Consider the following 14,208-nt stretch of genomic DNA (forward strand, 5'->3'; position numbering starts at 1 on the left):
GGATAGTATCAACAATGTCAAAAGGCAGTGCACAGCCTGGGTGAAAATATTTGCAATCACAAAAATCACATATCTGATAAGAGATTAATATCCCACTACATAAAGCACTCCTATAATTCAACAATAAAGAAACAAACTGCTTGATTCAAAAATGGGCAAAGGACTTGAACAGATATTTCTCTAAAGAAGATGTAAACTGACAAACATAAAAAGATAAGACAACTACTCATCAGCAAATGCAAATCTTACCTATAATGAGATACTACCTCACACCCATTAGGATAGTTACTATCAAAAAAATAGAAAATAACAGTGTTGGTGAGGATGTGGCGTGATTAGAACACTAGGAAACTACAGGTGGGCATGTACAATGCTGCATCTGCTATGGAAAACAGTATGGTTGTCCCTAAAAACGTTACACATACAATTACCTCATGATCTAGCAATCTCACTTCTGGAATATACTCAAAACATATGAAAGCAGGCACACAAAGAGATATACATACACCTAGGTTCCTAGCAGCACTGTTCCCGATAGCCAAAAGGAGAAAGCAACCCAAGTACTGTTTGAATCATCAACATCAATGAATAAATAAACAAAATGTGGTTTTTACATACAGTGGAATATTATTCACTTAGCAAAAGTACGGAAATTCTGACACATAGTACAACATGGATAAACCTTAAGGACATTGTGCTAAGTAAAATAAACCAGTCACAAAATGATAAATACTGTATGATTCCACTCACATGAGGTACTTAGGGTAATTAAACTCATAGGAAAACAAAGTAGAAGAGTGGTTCCAAGGGGCTAGATGGAGGGCAACTGGGAACTATTGTTTAATGAGCACAGAGACTCAGTTTTGCAAGATAAAAAATGTTCTCTATGGATTGGGACGGTGATTGAAAAACAATATGAATGTATTTAATTCCTCCATACTTCATACTTAAAAATGGTGCAAATGGTTAATTTTATGTATATTTTACCACAGTGTAAAAAATGCTTTTTAGAATGAACAAACTATAGGTATTTGCAACAGCAAGGATGAATATCACAAAAAAACACATAAAAGAAAAGTAGATGTAAAAGTATCCATAATATATAATCTCATTTATATAAAATCCAATAAGCAAACAAAACTGAGGTTCTGACTTTCAGTAATGCTAGAGTAGCTTGTTGAACACTCTCACAGGTAACAGTGATAAAATCTGGTTAAATATTATATATAGTTACATGGAAATGAACAACTATATACAATATATGCATGTGTGTGTGGTAACTGAATGAGGATTTCAACTGTGTCCACTGTAGGGGAGGTAGGCATTGCTGTATGAATCCAGTCAGATTAACCCCTCTTCAAATAACAACAATGCTTTTCAAAAGAATACAACAGAATTTAGAGTCTCTATAAATACTATTTATAATTTCTAGTACACAATATTAAAATTCATGAAATGCGTGAAGAAACGTTAAAATGTAATCTATACACAAGATAAAAGGCAGGCAGCAGGAGCTATTTCTAAGATGTCCAAGACGATGTAATCAGCAGACAAGGATTTGAGAGCAGCTATTATAAGTATGTGCATGGGGGTAAAGGAATATATCCTCATAATGAATTAACTCATGTGGAGCCTTAGCAGAGAAATGGAAATGATAAAAAGAATGGAATAGAAAGATAATAAAATGAAAAATTAAAAAGACCTTTGAGTTTATAAACAGAGCAGAAACAGAAGACAGCAATGGAAGTCATCCAATCTGAAGAGTGAAATAAGTTTGAAGAAAAAGAAGAGCCTTGGAGACCTGTGGAATGACTGAGTCCGAGAAGGAGAGGGAGAGACAGAAAAATTAAATATGATACAAAAACAAATAAACAACTCATAGCTGAAAACTTGCAAAGCTTGGTCAAAACCCCAAATTTGCATATTCAAAATGTGAACACACTTCAAAACCATACCAAGGACCTATTAGAAAACTGGCAGGGCAGGGTTTTCAAGGGACTTGCTATGATTTCTCATTTTCACTATTTATAATAATGGACAATATACTCTCCTTAAGAGTTTTCTTCCTGCCGAAAGTCTGATATGTCAGGCGCAGATGACTCTTTAGTCTATTTTTCAAGGTTTAATTTCTTACCTTGGAAATCAATTAAATTTGTTTCTTCAAAATCTTGCAGTAAAATAGATGTTCCAGAAGTATGCCCAGGGAAATTCTGTCCTGCTGCGTCCGCCCTGCACAGAACTGACACTGTGCCTACCCCAGTTTCAGAAACGTGTAGTGTGGAGTACTTACGGGTTAATCTAAAAAAGCAAATGGAAAAATGGATTCAAAAAGTGATCACTGTTAACTTCCACCGGCAAAGTCTTAAAAGTGGTTCCACAGGGAGTATTTAAAAAGGGATAAACATTTTTCCAAGGCACCCTATTTCAGGGCAAAAACAAAGACACTATCCAAACCTCACCACGCAAACTTCCCTTATATGTTGGGAGGGACCAAGGCGCCTCTCTGGCCCTGCACCTGCGTTAATTACGGCCGGGAGGTCCACACTAGGACCCCAAGGCCTGGGAACCAGCCTGGGTGGGGGACAGAGAACTGGTGGATGTGGCTCGCAAAGTAGTTTAGGGGGTCCCTTCCCCATGGCAGTTTCCTGACTGGATGCAGCAGGGTCAGGCCTTTCCCCTGGGACATTTTCTCATCTTTATCACAGTGGCAGGAGCATCCCTGCCCGAGGCCTGACCCAGGCGTGGGCCATGCAGCCAGCCCGGGGTCCAACAGGTGCATCTGGGGAGCACAGGGGGATTCGTGGCAGCCCAGAGAGACAGAAAAAAAAAAGGTGGTTTTCAAAAGGGAAGTGCCAGGTTACCAGAGACTGGGTACCTTCACATGAGGCAGTAAACTGTTTCGGACACTCACGAGGGAGCTTCCCGCGAGGTACCAAAGGGCAGCACTGCGCATGTCTGAACGGGAGTGGCCAGGGGAGGGACAACCGGAGGGCGGGGCTAAAAGGAGCGGCCCCTCAGAGGGGAAAGGGGCGGGGTCGAGCCGGCTACTGAGGCGGACAAGCGTTACCATGGCAACTCTGCTGCGGAGGCTGTGAGAGACTCTTGGCCTGGTCTACGGGAAATCAAACTTTGGGCACAAGTCATGAAGCCGGCACGTTGGGGAGACACCGTGTCACAATTACAAGGTGAGATCAGCCTCCCCGTCCAAGCCGTCTCCTCGCGGGCAGGAGAGGTTTGTGAATAGCAAAGCTTCCCTCCGCACGGCGGAACTGCACTGGAAGCCTGGAGGAGCTCGGTGGAGGAGGGGCCTTTGCTGGGAATGGGGGAAACTGTAGTCTCTTATCCTCACCCAGCTATTAGTGGTAGGCTTGCAGGACTACAATCCCAACACGAAACAGGATTGCGGGCGGTGCGGATCCCTAGAGGGAGACATGGCGCGGTGCGCTCCTGCCGGGCATGCTGGCAGGAGTAGTCTAAGCCGCTTCCGGCCGTTGATCGCCTACAATCCCAGCATACAACGGGAGTGGGGTTGGTGAGGATACCTGGAGGGAGGGGTAGCGCGTTCCGCGCCTCGCCAGGTATACTGGGAGGAGTAGTTTCTTTTCTTTTTTTTCTTTTTTTTTTTTTTTTTTTTTTGAGACGGAGTCTCGCGCTCTGTCACCCAAGCTGGAGTGCAGTGGCGCGATCTCGGCTGACTGCAAGCTCCGCCTCCCGGGTTCCTACCATTCTCCTGCTTCAGCCTCCCGAGTAGCTGGGACTACAGGCGCCCGCCACCACGCCTGGCTAATTTTTTGTATTTTTAGTAGAGACGAGGTTTCACCGTGTTAGCCAGGATGGTCTCGATCTCCTTACTTCGTGATCTGCCCGCCTTGGGAGGAGTAGTTTCTTAACCGCTTCTGGATGTTGTCGCAGGGCTGCGAAAGTACAATCCCAGCATGCAACGGGAGTAGGGGGGGTTGGTGCGAATACCCGGAGGAAGGGGCAGCGGGGAGCGCGCCTCGCCAGGCATTCTGGGAGGAGTAGTTTCTTAATCGTTTTCGGCCATCCGTCGCGGGGCTATCAACCTACAGTCCCAGCAAGCGCCGGGCTCAGTGGTGGTGCGCATCCCCGGAGGAAGGGGCAAGCCGTGTGGACCTCTCTGTTTCCAAACCTATGCTGGCCACTGATTCTGTGCCACCCCTGACTAAGGGGAGTGAGTCCGGAGAGGGACTTGAGGGGCAGGTGTGGGCTGGGCAGTGAGGCGGGTATGACGCTGCGAAGTGCACCTCGCTTTTGCCCAAATCGGGCGGGTCTCAGCCTCACCCCACCACCTGCTGTTCAGCTTGGTTTCCCTCCAGAGCATCGCGCCTCCTCCAGCCCAGGGAGCCATCGGCTTTCCTAAGCTGCCATGTAAATGGCCTGAGGTCCCAGACGCTGTCAATTGTGCTGCTGCCCTGCGCTCTCCAGCCAGAGCGCCAGTTCACTCGCTTTTGGGAGAACTCTGCCGCCTGACCTGCCCACGGACAAGGCCACAGCTTTGCAGGGGGGTGACATGGGCTGTGGCTTCCTGGAAATGTCACCCTCACCAGCACCTTTTACATGGATGTGAATTTTGAGACATGAAGGAGGGTAATTATTGGTTTACCCAGGAGATGCTAAGAGCAGAGGAGAAAACCCTAATTTCCAGGCATGTGTCCTGAGCCAGGGACAGGCTAGCCAGACCCTGAGCCCCCAGTGCCGCCAGAGAGCAGCCTACTGCCCTGGTTTCTGTGGAAGTCCCTTCATGCTGCTGGGCCTTAGCCTCAGGGGCAGCTCAATCAGGTGAGGGTGGGGATGACCCATGGGCTTCTGGAGCTGGGCTGGTTGCCCTAGAAGGGCTGGGCCATCCCCCTTGGAGAAGGTCTTTGTGCTGAGGGATGCCCACAGAGGCGTGGGTACCAGGAACACTGCTCCAGGCAAGGGGACTTCCAGATTTGGCTGGAAGGAAGACTTGGTCAGCTTTTCCACCCAGCCCATCTGGCCCTTGCAGGGCTTCACCCCATGGACCCGGGTTCCTGGAGACCTCGAGGGCTTTGTGTGGCCCACTTGTTTTGATACTAAGGACACCCCTGCTGGCTGTTAATTTCAGAGCAGGGGATGTGAGGCCATTATTTTAAGTGAAATAGCTCAGGAATGGAAAATCAAATACTATTATTTTTCACTTATAAGTGGGAGCTAAGCTATACATATGCAAAGGCATACAGAGTGATATAATGGACTTTGGAGACTCAGAAGCAGAGGGTGGGAGGTGGATGAAAGATGAAAAAACTACCTATTTGGTACAATATAAACTACTCAGGTGACAGGTGCACTAAAATCTCAGAATTCACCGCTATATAAGTCATCCATGTAACCAAAAACCACTTGTACTCTAAATGATACTGAAATAAAATTATAATAAACATAATAAAATTACAATTACATAATTATAATATAAACAAAAATTATAATAAGAAGCCTTTTTTTTTTTCTTAAAAAGAAAAACCCAGTGTCACAGTTTTGAGTTCTAGTGTTTTGGATAGAAAGCCCCTTTTGCTCAGTAACACACTTACTACTGGAGAAACAAAATCCTGAAAATTCAAGAAGAACATTGGCATAAAAGATAATTTCTGACAAGTTATTTACACACTGCCTACATGAGTATTGCAGATATGTTTTAAAGACAAAGATCCATGTTGGACTGGGTCAGCTTTATGCTTGGTCTTTTTATTTCCAATTCTTCTCTTCTGAAATACAAGTCGTGGGTTGCCATGGTGATTATTTCAAATGCATTGTGGTCAGATGGAACTGGTAATGTGTTGTTATTTTATTTCCCTTTCAGTTACAAAATGAGCCTGATGCTCTTAGCCATCAAAATCTCACCAACACCTACTACTTCAGTTTTAACTCTGGTTCCTATTTCAAGGCAATCACTCAAGGTTGCAAATCACAGAAAGACAAAAATGTTTTAATTAACCAAAAACTTAATAAAAAATTATACCCCTCTGAAGCCATGTAATTTGGTTTTTATTTTCTTGTCTATTCAGGTCCATAAACCACAACTCTAACAATATATACCATTCATGATAAGTTAATATTTATTGAATAGTAAAATAAATACATGTTAAGGGTAGATCTGGCTTCAGGTATAACTGCAATCAGGGCTAAAGTGATATGTCCAGTAGTCAAGAACAAATGTCAATTATAATCTGACCTCCTCCACTCGAAGCACACAACAATACTTTAAATGTCTGAAAAGAAAGTTACATGTGGAAATAAATGAAAGAAAAGTTACGAATTAGATTAAGAAGGAATTAAACCTGGTTTTAAAATAAAGACATACAAATATAAAAAAAATACTGAAGAACAATTAGCATAGATAGAGGAGCACCAAAAGTATGACAGAAAAGAAATATATTTAAAAACATTAGTTTCTGAGTTAAGTTTGTAGATGTAGAGATGTGACAAAGAGTTGCTCCTACACACTAAACAAACAAACAAAAACCCTGGAGAAACTGCAAATGAATGGATGGTTTCTCCTGAGCCCTTTAGAGAACTGAGGTCACAGGACAGACTACAAACCCAGTAACAGGGGATGCAGAAGCCAGGTCCCAGGCTTTTAAGTGCACGCTGAAGACCATGTAAACTGGTAAAATGAAGCCAGTTCCCAGGCTTTTAAGTGCACACTGAAGACCATGTAAACTGGTAAAATTAAGCCAGAACTTTTGAACTAGTTCCTGGTGGCTGTGTGTGGAAGGGTGAGGAGAATGAGAAACCCTGGAGTCTACAGACATAGGGTTTACACCGTTGTGTATAATTTTTCTAGGAAGCCTACAAGGCCTGTCAGGGAAGATGGGGTAGAATCCTGAGGATGCTCCCACACAGTGCTGATGGGGAGGGACCACTATCCCATCCACTACTGCAACTCTGGAGACACAGCCCTCACATCTCTATATAACACGAGGCCTAATCTGCAGAGAAAGAGCATCCAAACCTGAGCCAGAGGGCACTGGGGAGAAACGGAACTGAGGATAGAGAAACAATGCCAACACCCGCATTTCTGCACAGATGCATCTCCCATAAAGAAAAGAAACCATTAATTTACAGGGCACTGTTCAAGGCCCACTTCAACTGGGAGTTAAGAGCATGGAGAAGAAGCATGTTTCCCCTACCATGGACAAGGAAGGACAGGAATGTGCTCTTGTCCTGGCATTGCATGTACAGGAGGGGCAGGGAACTCTTCAAAGGTCAGTAACCGCACACCCTAGTTCACAGTGCTAAGTCTGAGGCTTCCTCAGAACGTTAGAGATCTCCTCACTCCCTCATCACTGCCACCAGGTTAAGAAGCATGGAGTCAAAAGAACAGTGGAATATAGCTGGGCCAAGTGCAAGAAACCACGTGTGGGAAGAGGCACAAAGGGAAGGCACAGCAAACGCGGGAGATATTAGCAAAGTATCATGAGAGGGATTTGAATTTTCTGGTTCTCAGAAGGTTATTACTGCCATAACGACTTTTAATCCCAGCCTACCTCTCATCTACATGACCAGAAACCCCTACACTAAGGCCTATCTGAGGGAAAACTGCTCATCAATAACCTAAAAACTGTCCCCTTTCAATGTCAGTGTGCTGAGGAAAAAATAAAAATAATAAAAAACCCATTTACCCCAATGCACTATCCTATACAACATATGCTATTGCTTTTATCAAAAATTAGAAGCCAAGACATCCCTTTTTATTTTTATTGAGATATTTATTTGTGTTAAAACCAAATTAAGGTCCCAGCACGGAGTTCAGGAGGCTGGGACCTCAGACCACACCTGGCGCCCGCCTTCCGCCCGCCATGGCCGCGCCGCGTCCCAGAAGGCCCAGCGGAGGCTCCGGGGAAGGCGACCCCAGCAGGTGCCCTGGCCCGCGGCATCGAAATCCGTGTGAGTTCCCCACGGAGCGCGGGAGGTCATAGCGGCAGCCAGACAAGCCTTCTTACCTGCCAGGCACCGCGCATGGATCTCGCGTGCGCACAGTCGCGGCTACCGTGTCCCGCGCCGGCAACTCGCACTCCGGTCCCTACTCTGCCGCTCAGTCCCCAAGGCGGCCCCGGGTCCCGCACGTTCCGGTTCCTCAGCAGCCACACGCGGGATGTCCAGGGACGGCCTGATAGCAGCTCAGGCTGCGGTGCGCCGGAGTGCCGCGTGGCCGAGGCCGTGGTGGTCGTATGTCCCATGGACACCATCAAAGTGAAGTTCATCAAGGCACAGACCTCCAGTGCAGAGGAGTCTCCCATCGGGTTAGGGAGACCGTGCGGGAACAAGGAGACTCACCGGGGCCTCACGGCCCCCGCGCTGAAGCAGGGCTGGAACCAGGCCATCCGCTTCTTCTCCTGACCTCCCTGCACCGCTGGTACCGAAGGGACAACCCCAGCAAGCCCATGGACCCGCTGGTCGCTGGGGTCTTCGGGGCCATTGCAGGCGCAGCCAGTGACTTGGGAAACGCTCCTCTGCCGGGATCGAGACCCGGATGCGGGGCCTGGAGGCACACAAAAGCGGAACACAGGGGCCTGTGGCTGCAGATCCTAAGGAAGGAGGGGCTCAAGGCCTTCTCCAACCGCACTGTCCCCTACCTGGGCCGGGTCTGCCTGGATGTTACCAAGGATAATGGTAACAGTGTTTATCCTCTACCATGAGGTGGGGAAGCTGCTCAACAGTGTGGAAGACGGACTAAGCCTGGAGGAGCCGTGAGGGGACCGCTGCAGGCACCTCCAGAGCCGGCCGCCACCCTTGTCTCACATGATTCCAGTGCAGAAATGCCAAAAGGCCCCTGCCCACGTCCCTCGAGCTCTGTGGCCTGCCGTGTGCATTGTGGCATCAAGTCCATGCGTCCCCTAGTGCCATGTCTCCCCGTGGTCTGAATGTGACACTGCCCCTGTGTCCACACGTCTGGCCCGGCTGTGGCTGGAGGTCCATCTGGCCTGTGAGTCTGTGCCCACTTGTCCATGTGCTTACTGTGAGCCCTGGGCCTGTGATTCATGTTCTGCGTCATGTGACACTGCGCCCTGCCTCCCAGGGTGCCCGTGTGGCCTGGGTCCTTGGCACTGTCGCCCTGACCCGGTCCCAGTCCACTGCCTTCCACCCTGCCTTGGCCTACCGCAGCTGCCTCTGGGCCTCGGCCTGGTTTCACCGCATTCTCGGGGTTACACCCCTGACTGCCAAATCCCGCCCCCCACCAGCGCTTCTCCCACCATTGGTTTAACTGGCCCACCGGCCCTCCCTCTGCCCAGGAGAGGGTGACACACACCACCCTCAGGATCACCCTGCCAAAAAAGAATAAGCCGGACCCTATTGCAAAAAATAAAATGTAAATAACAAGTATGAAGCACAGAAGAAAATAAGGTACGAGGAAAAAGCGTTAGAAGATTTTTTTTTTTGAGACAGTCTTGCTCTGTTGCCCAGGCTGGAGTGCAGCGGCGCGATCTCGGCTCACCGCAACCTCTGCCTACCAGGTTCAAGTGATTCTCCTGCTTCAGCCTCCTGAGTAGCTGGGATTACAGGCACGCACCACCATGCCCAGCTAATTTTTGTATTTTTAGTAGAGATGGGGTTTCACCATGTTGGCCAGGCTGGTCTGGAACTCCTGGACTCAAGTGATCCGCCTGCCTCTGCCTCCCAAAGTGCTGGGAATACAGGTGTGAGCCACTGCGCCTGGCCGAGTTGGAAGAAATTTGGTATCACATAAACTGTGTTTATGCCTGTAATCCCAGCACTTTGGGAGGCCAAGATGGGCGGATCATTTGAGGTCGGGAGGTGGAGACCAGCCTGGGCAACATGGTGAAACCCCATCTCTACTAAAAATACAAAAAAAATAGCCGGGCGTGGTGGTGAGCGCCTGTGATCCCAGCTACTCTGGAGGCTGAGGCAGGAGAATTGCTTGTACCCTGGAGGTGGAGGTTGCAGTGAGCCAAGATCGCGCCATTACACTCCAGCCTGGGTGAAAGAGCAAGACGCCGTCTCCAAAAAAAAAAAAAAGAAGCAATAAAGAAAGATATCCAACACAATAATTCAAACTGCATAACACCAAAGAGAAGGAAGAACATTAAAAGCCATGCGAGAGAGAGAATCTACACAGGTGAGAGTAAAATCTCCACATCCCAGGCAGAGCCAGAAAACTGAGAAGGAAATATTAAGAGTGCTGAAAAATTATTGGGGTGGGGCTCGGTGGCTTCGCGCCTGTAATCCCAGCGGTTTGTGAGGCCAAGGCGGACGGATCACGAGGTCAGGAGATCGAGATCATCCTGGCTAACACGGTGAAACCCTGTCTCCACTACAAATACAAAAAATTAGCCAGGCGTGGTGGCGGGCGCCTGTAGTCCCAGCTACTCAGGAGGCTGAGGCAGGAGAACGGCGTGAACCCGGGAGGCGGAGCTTGCAATGAGCCGAGATCACGCCACTCACTGCACTCCAGCCTGGGCAACAGAACCAGACTCCATCTCCAAAAAAAAAAAATGCTAAAAAATTATTGTTCGACCTATGATAGGATACATACCTAGCATATTTTTAATAAATAAGGGTAAACTAAATTATCTTCAAAAGTAAAAGAAAAAAAAAAGTTTTATTTACCAACAGGAGCATCTTAAGTGTACACTTCAAGAAGATAGAAAAGTTGTCTTATATAAAGTTTAGAGAGTCAAAATTAAATACAAAAAAACTTGTGGACACAGAGGACTCTGATGGTGGACTCTAAACTAAAGAAACCACCAAGTTCTTGGCAGCATAGGTTTCAAAAGTATTTAGATGAAATAAAAGTGTAATAAAATTATATATCAAATCATCTGTTTCTTGAATAATCTGATGTCAAAATCTGTTTTTCAGATAATTATTTTCATAACTCATTAATCACCTATGATATTTATATCACACATTATGCAAAATTTTGACTATTCTATTATCAGAACTAATTAGCATAAAAGGACTAACAGATAGAAATTGCCCATAAGCATCTGGACACCCATGATGACTGAGTCATAAGCCCATAACAGGGTTGAGGATGATGAGACGATAAGGTCCACCCAGTACATGACCACAAAGCAACTAACCAGCATTGGAATGGTCTGGGTGGCCCTTTTCTCTGGGGAGGCTTTTGCAGAGAGGTTGGTGCTAGGAAGGTACTGGGATTGTCTCTGATGTCTGGTCAAAAGAATTACCACATACGCCCTTGAGAGCAACATGACTGCTACAAAGAAGACATCTATAAGCAATGGCAGCATGAGAGACAGGCTCCTGATGATGTGGCTTATGTAAGAAAGTGAAGAGTATTTACTGATACTTAGCACATTGGTCTTGGCCACACTAGAAGAGGCCACAGTGGAGGAGGGCAGGTTACTACTGAGAGACAAACTGAGAACCCCAAGAAGTGAAAGATGCAAAGTGTGAATTTCTGTTTAATTCTTGCCAACCAGGAGGTGCTGGGGGTAATGGTGACAGCCTGGAGCACACTCCGGAGGCAGGTGGTGCAGATGGAGAGCCCTCATCCCTCTATGCATGTAGAAGAATACCTTACACTTGAAATCATTCGGAAAATACAGTGACTCAGACAGGTCTGGAGATGCCAAGAAGCTCATAGTGAGGAGCATCATTAAGTGGACAAGGTCCAGGTGACAGGTGATGTCAGTGGGCTTAGGCCTGCAATCCAGAGGGAGTGTGAAGATACAGAAGAAAAGGAGGAAGGTGTTGGCTATGAGTCTAATATCAGCTTGGAAAAAAAGGGCAGTTTTTAATAGTATCATAAGTGAAACATGGTCATCTTAATGGTGAAGAGGAATCATATTTTATATTTCTGATAAAAACAACAGATATCCTATCATCAGTATTATTTATTGTGTGGTCAATATTATTACCAACCTTATCATTTTAATTTTACCCATTTATCTTGATTAACCCAGACTGTCTCATATAAATTCTTTAAAATATAGCCTGAACATTTTATTTTACAACAAATAAGTTATACATAAATATCCACACATCCACAATCACACCTATGTAGGGTGCACATTATCTATACCCATACAGTACTTGTGGCTCACTCCTTAGGAAGCATTTCCTTCCTTTCTGAATTTCTCAAATCACTGAACGTTCTCAGGTCTTGAATTTTTTTTCTTCTTAAAAGCTTTTCAACTTCTAAGAATATATATATTTCAGTGCTCAAAGACAAAAAACTGTCCACTAAAAATTTTATCCTCAGAAAAACTATCACTTAAAAAAATTTAAAAAAAGACATTTCAGATAAATAAAAACTGAGGCAATTTTTTATAGCAGACAAATCATTTGAGAAAGAATAAAAATAAGTTTTCGGGCTGAATGTAAGTAATTCCAGATAATTTCAATGCCCAAAAAAGACAACAAGGACTAGTAAATGTAACAAATATTTAAAGCAATGTAAGAAATATTTTTTCTCATATCAACTGATTGGCAAAAGCAACTGTGTAATATTGTTTGTAATGGGATCTTCAGTGCTATAACATAAAGAAACTTATTTGCCAATAACATCACAGAGAAGGTGGGTTCAAGAAAAGATATATTGGGCTAAGAAAATCTGTCCAGATAATAACTTGTATCCACAAAGATTTAAAAAAAAATTAGTAAAACTGAAGGATTAAAATATGCAATGAATAATAAGAGGTTTAACAAAACAAACCTGTAAATATACAAGTGCTCTTTTTTCTTATTTTGGCTTATTTCAAACAAATAAAATTATATAAGCAGATAACTATAAAAACATATTGTTGTGTTTGTAACATATGTAGATTTAATCATTAGTACCCAAACTAGGAGGGAAAGAGAGAATAAAGTTGTGCAAGACAAACGTTTTCATAAAAAGAATATAGGGTTAAAATGTGATGCTCCAATACATACATATATATATAGTGTTTGAGATATATATATATATATATATAGTTAATTTGACAATTAATGTAATTAGCAGGTACGATTATGTGTACCTGCTGGTGCCCTGGTCTTGGACTTCTCAGCCTCCATAACTGTGAGAACTAAGTTTAGACTCTGTATAAATTACCTATTCTGAAGTATTTTATTACAGAATTAAGGATAGCCTAAGACAACATTCATGAACATCCATGCTATACATTAAATCACCAGAACTTGTTTATTTCATACCTAAAACTTTCCACTTTTGGTCAACATGTCTTCATTTCTTTCACCCATCACCCCCTAGGAACCACATTGGCATAGATGTCAGACTGGAAGCTGAAGGGGTTCAGGTTCTGCATGTGGACACTCTGTTTCTATGACTTTGAATTTTTGGCTTCATATATGAGTGAAATCAAACAGTATTTGTCATTTTGTGTCTAACTTATTTCACTTGACCTAATGTCCTCTAGTTTCATTCATATTGTTGCAAATGGCAGAATTCTCTTTTTTATGGGTGAATAATATTCCATTATATAAATATTCCATAATTATCCATTCATCTATTAATGGATACCTAGATTGTTTGCATGTCTCAGTCATTGTAAATAATTCCGGAATGAATATAGGAGTGCAGATGTCTCTTCTAGATACTAATTTTATCTTCTTTGGTTATATATCTGGAAGTGAAATTGCTGGAGAATATGGCAATTCTATTTTAATTATTTGAGAAAGCTTCACAGTGTTTTTTATACTGGTTGTCCCAATATTTCTGTATCTTAAGGGCGTGTTGTACTCTGTTGGGAGACAATTTTTACAGACCTGTCGGTTAATTTGCTTTACATCTTATATAAGCTTCTGTTTGGACAATCTTTTCAAGGAAGTTTTTAAATAACTAACAACCTTGTGTGAAGTGAGTAGTGTCTCTTCTTAGAGCATAGGTCAAACACATACATAAATAATTTAATAAAAAGTATATTTTCCCCAGAGGCAAAGGTTGGGAAGGTTTTATTTGAAACACTTTATTGTTTTTTTCATCAAAATTCTCTGTAATTTGGTGAAGTAAGACAGCAGTCCTTGAACAGAGGAGAAAACAAAAAGGGAACCCCCAAAATACATGACGTGCTGAGAACCCCAAAGTCCAGTGGAAGTCACATCAGGCACAAACTCCAGAGAGGTTCTGAGTGAAATCCCTGCTACAAATTTTAGCCACGAGAGATGAAGGAGTTCCCCAAATTTAGAGGTATCTCCTAAGCCAAGAAACAACATGATGGAGGTGGGCAGGGGCTCAATCCT

The 14,208-nt window shown here is 44.3% G+C and overlaps 2 long non-coding RNA genes and 2 pseudogenes across 7 annotated transcripts in view; 2 read left to right on the forward strand and 2 right to left on the reverse strand.

Annotated features, from left to right (window-relative positions):
- The window catches only part of LOC129060295 (uncharacterized), a 31,477-nt gene extending 27,535 nt beyond the window's left edge, over window positions 1-3,942 (reverse strand). For 2 of the 6 annotated variants that reach the window (XR_008526881.1, XR_008526884.1), the window contains exons 1-2: window positions 3,350-3,928; window positions 2,135-2,298 (exon numbers count right to left, since the gene is read on the reverse strand). This is a non-coding gene — a long non-coding RNA (uncharacterized LOC129060295). Of the gene's footprint in view, window positions 1-2,134; window positions 2,299-2,875; window positions 2,969-3,349 lie in introns of those variants that run through there. The other 4 variants (XR_008526885.1, XR_008526886.1, XR_008526880.1 and 1 more) reach the window with 4 other exon arrangements.
- Window positions 3,038-6,010, forward strand: LOC134761752 (uncharacterized). The gene is made up of 3 exons (XR_010140829.1): window positions 3,038-3,185; window positions 4,322-4,608; window positions 5,840-6,010. It is a non-coding gene; the product is annotated as an uncharacterized LOC134761752 (long non-coding RNA).
- Window positions 6,011-7,143: 1,133 nt separating this feature from the next.
- On the forward strand, window positions 7,144-8,733 carry LOC129060695 (tricarboxylate transport protein, mitochondrial-like; annotated as a pseudogene).
- PONPYGV1R-PS1849 (vomeronasal 1 receptor ponPygV1R-ps1849 pseudogene) lies at window positions 10,903-11,774 on the reverse strand (annotated as a pseudogene).

This window comes from Pongo abelii, chromosome 6 (assembly GCF_028885655.2).
Source record: "Pongo abelii isolate AG06213 chromosome 6, NHGRI_mPonAbe1-v2.0_pri, whole genome shotgun sequence".
Taxonomy (NCBI): domain Eukaryota; kingdom Metazoa; phylum Chordata; class Mammalia; order Primates; family Hominidae; genus Pongo; species Pongo abelii.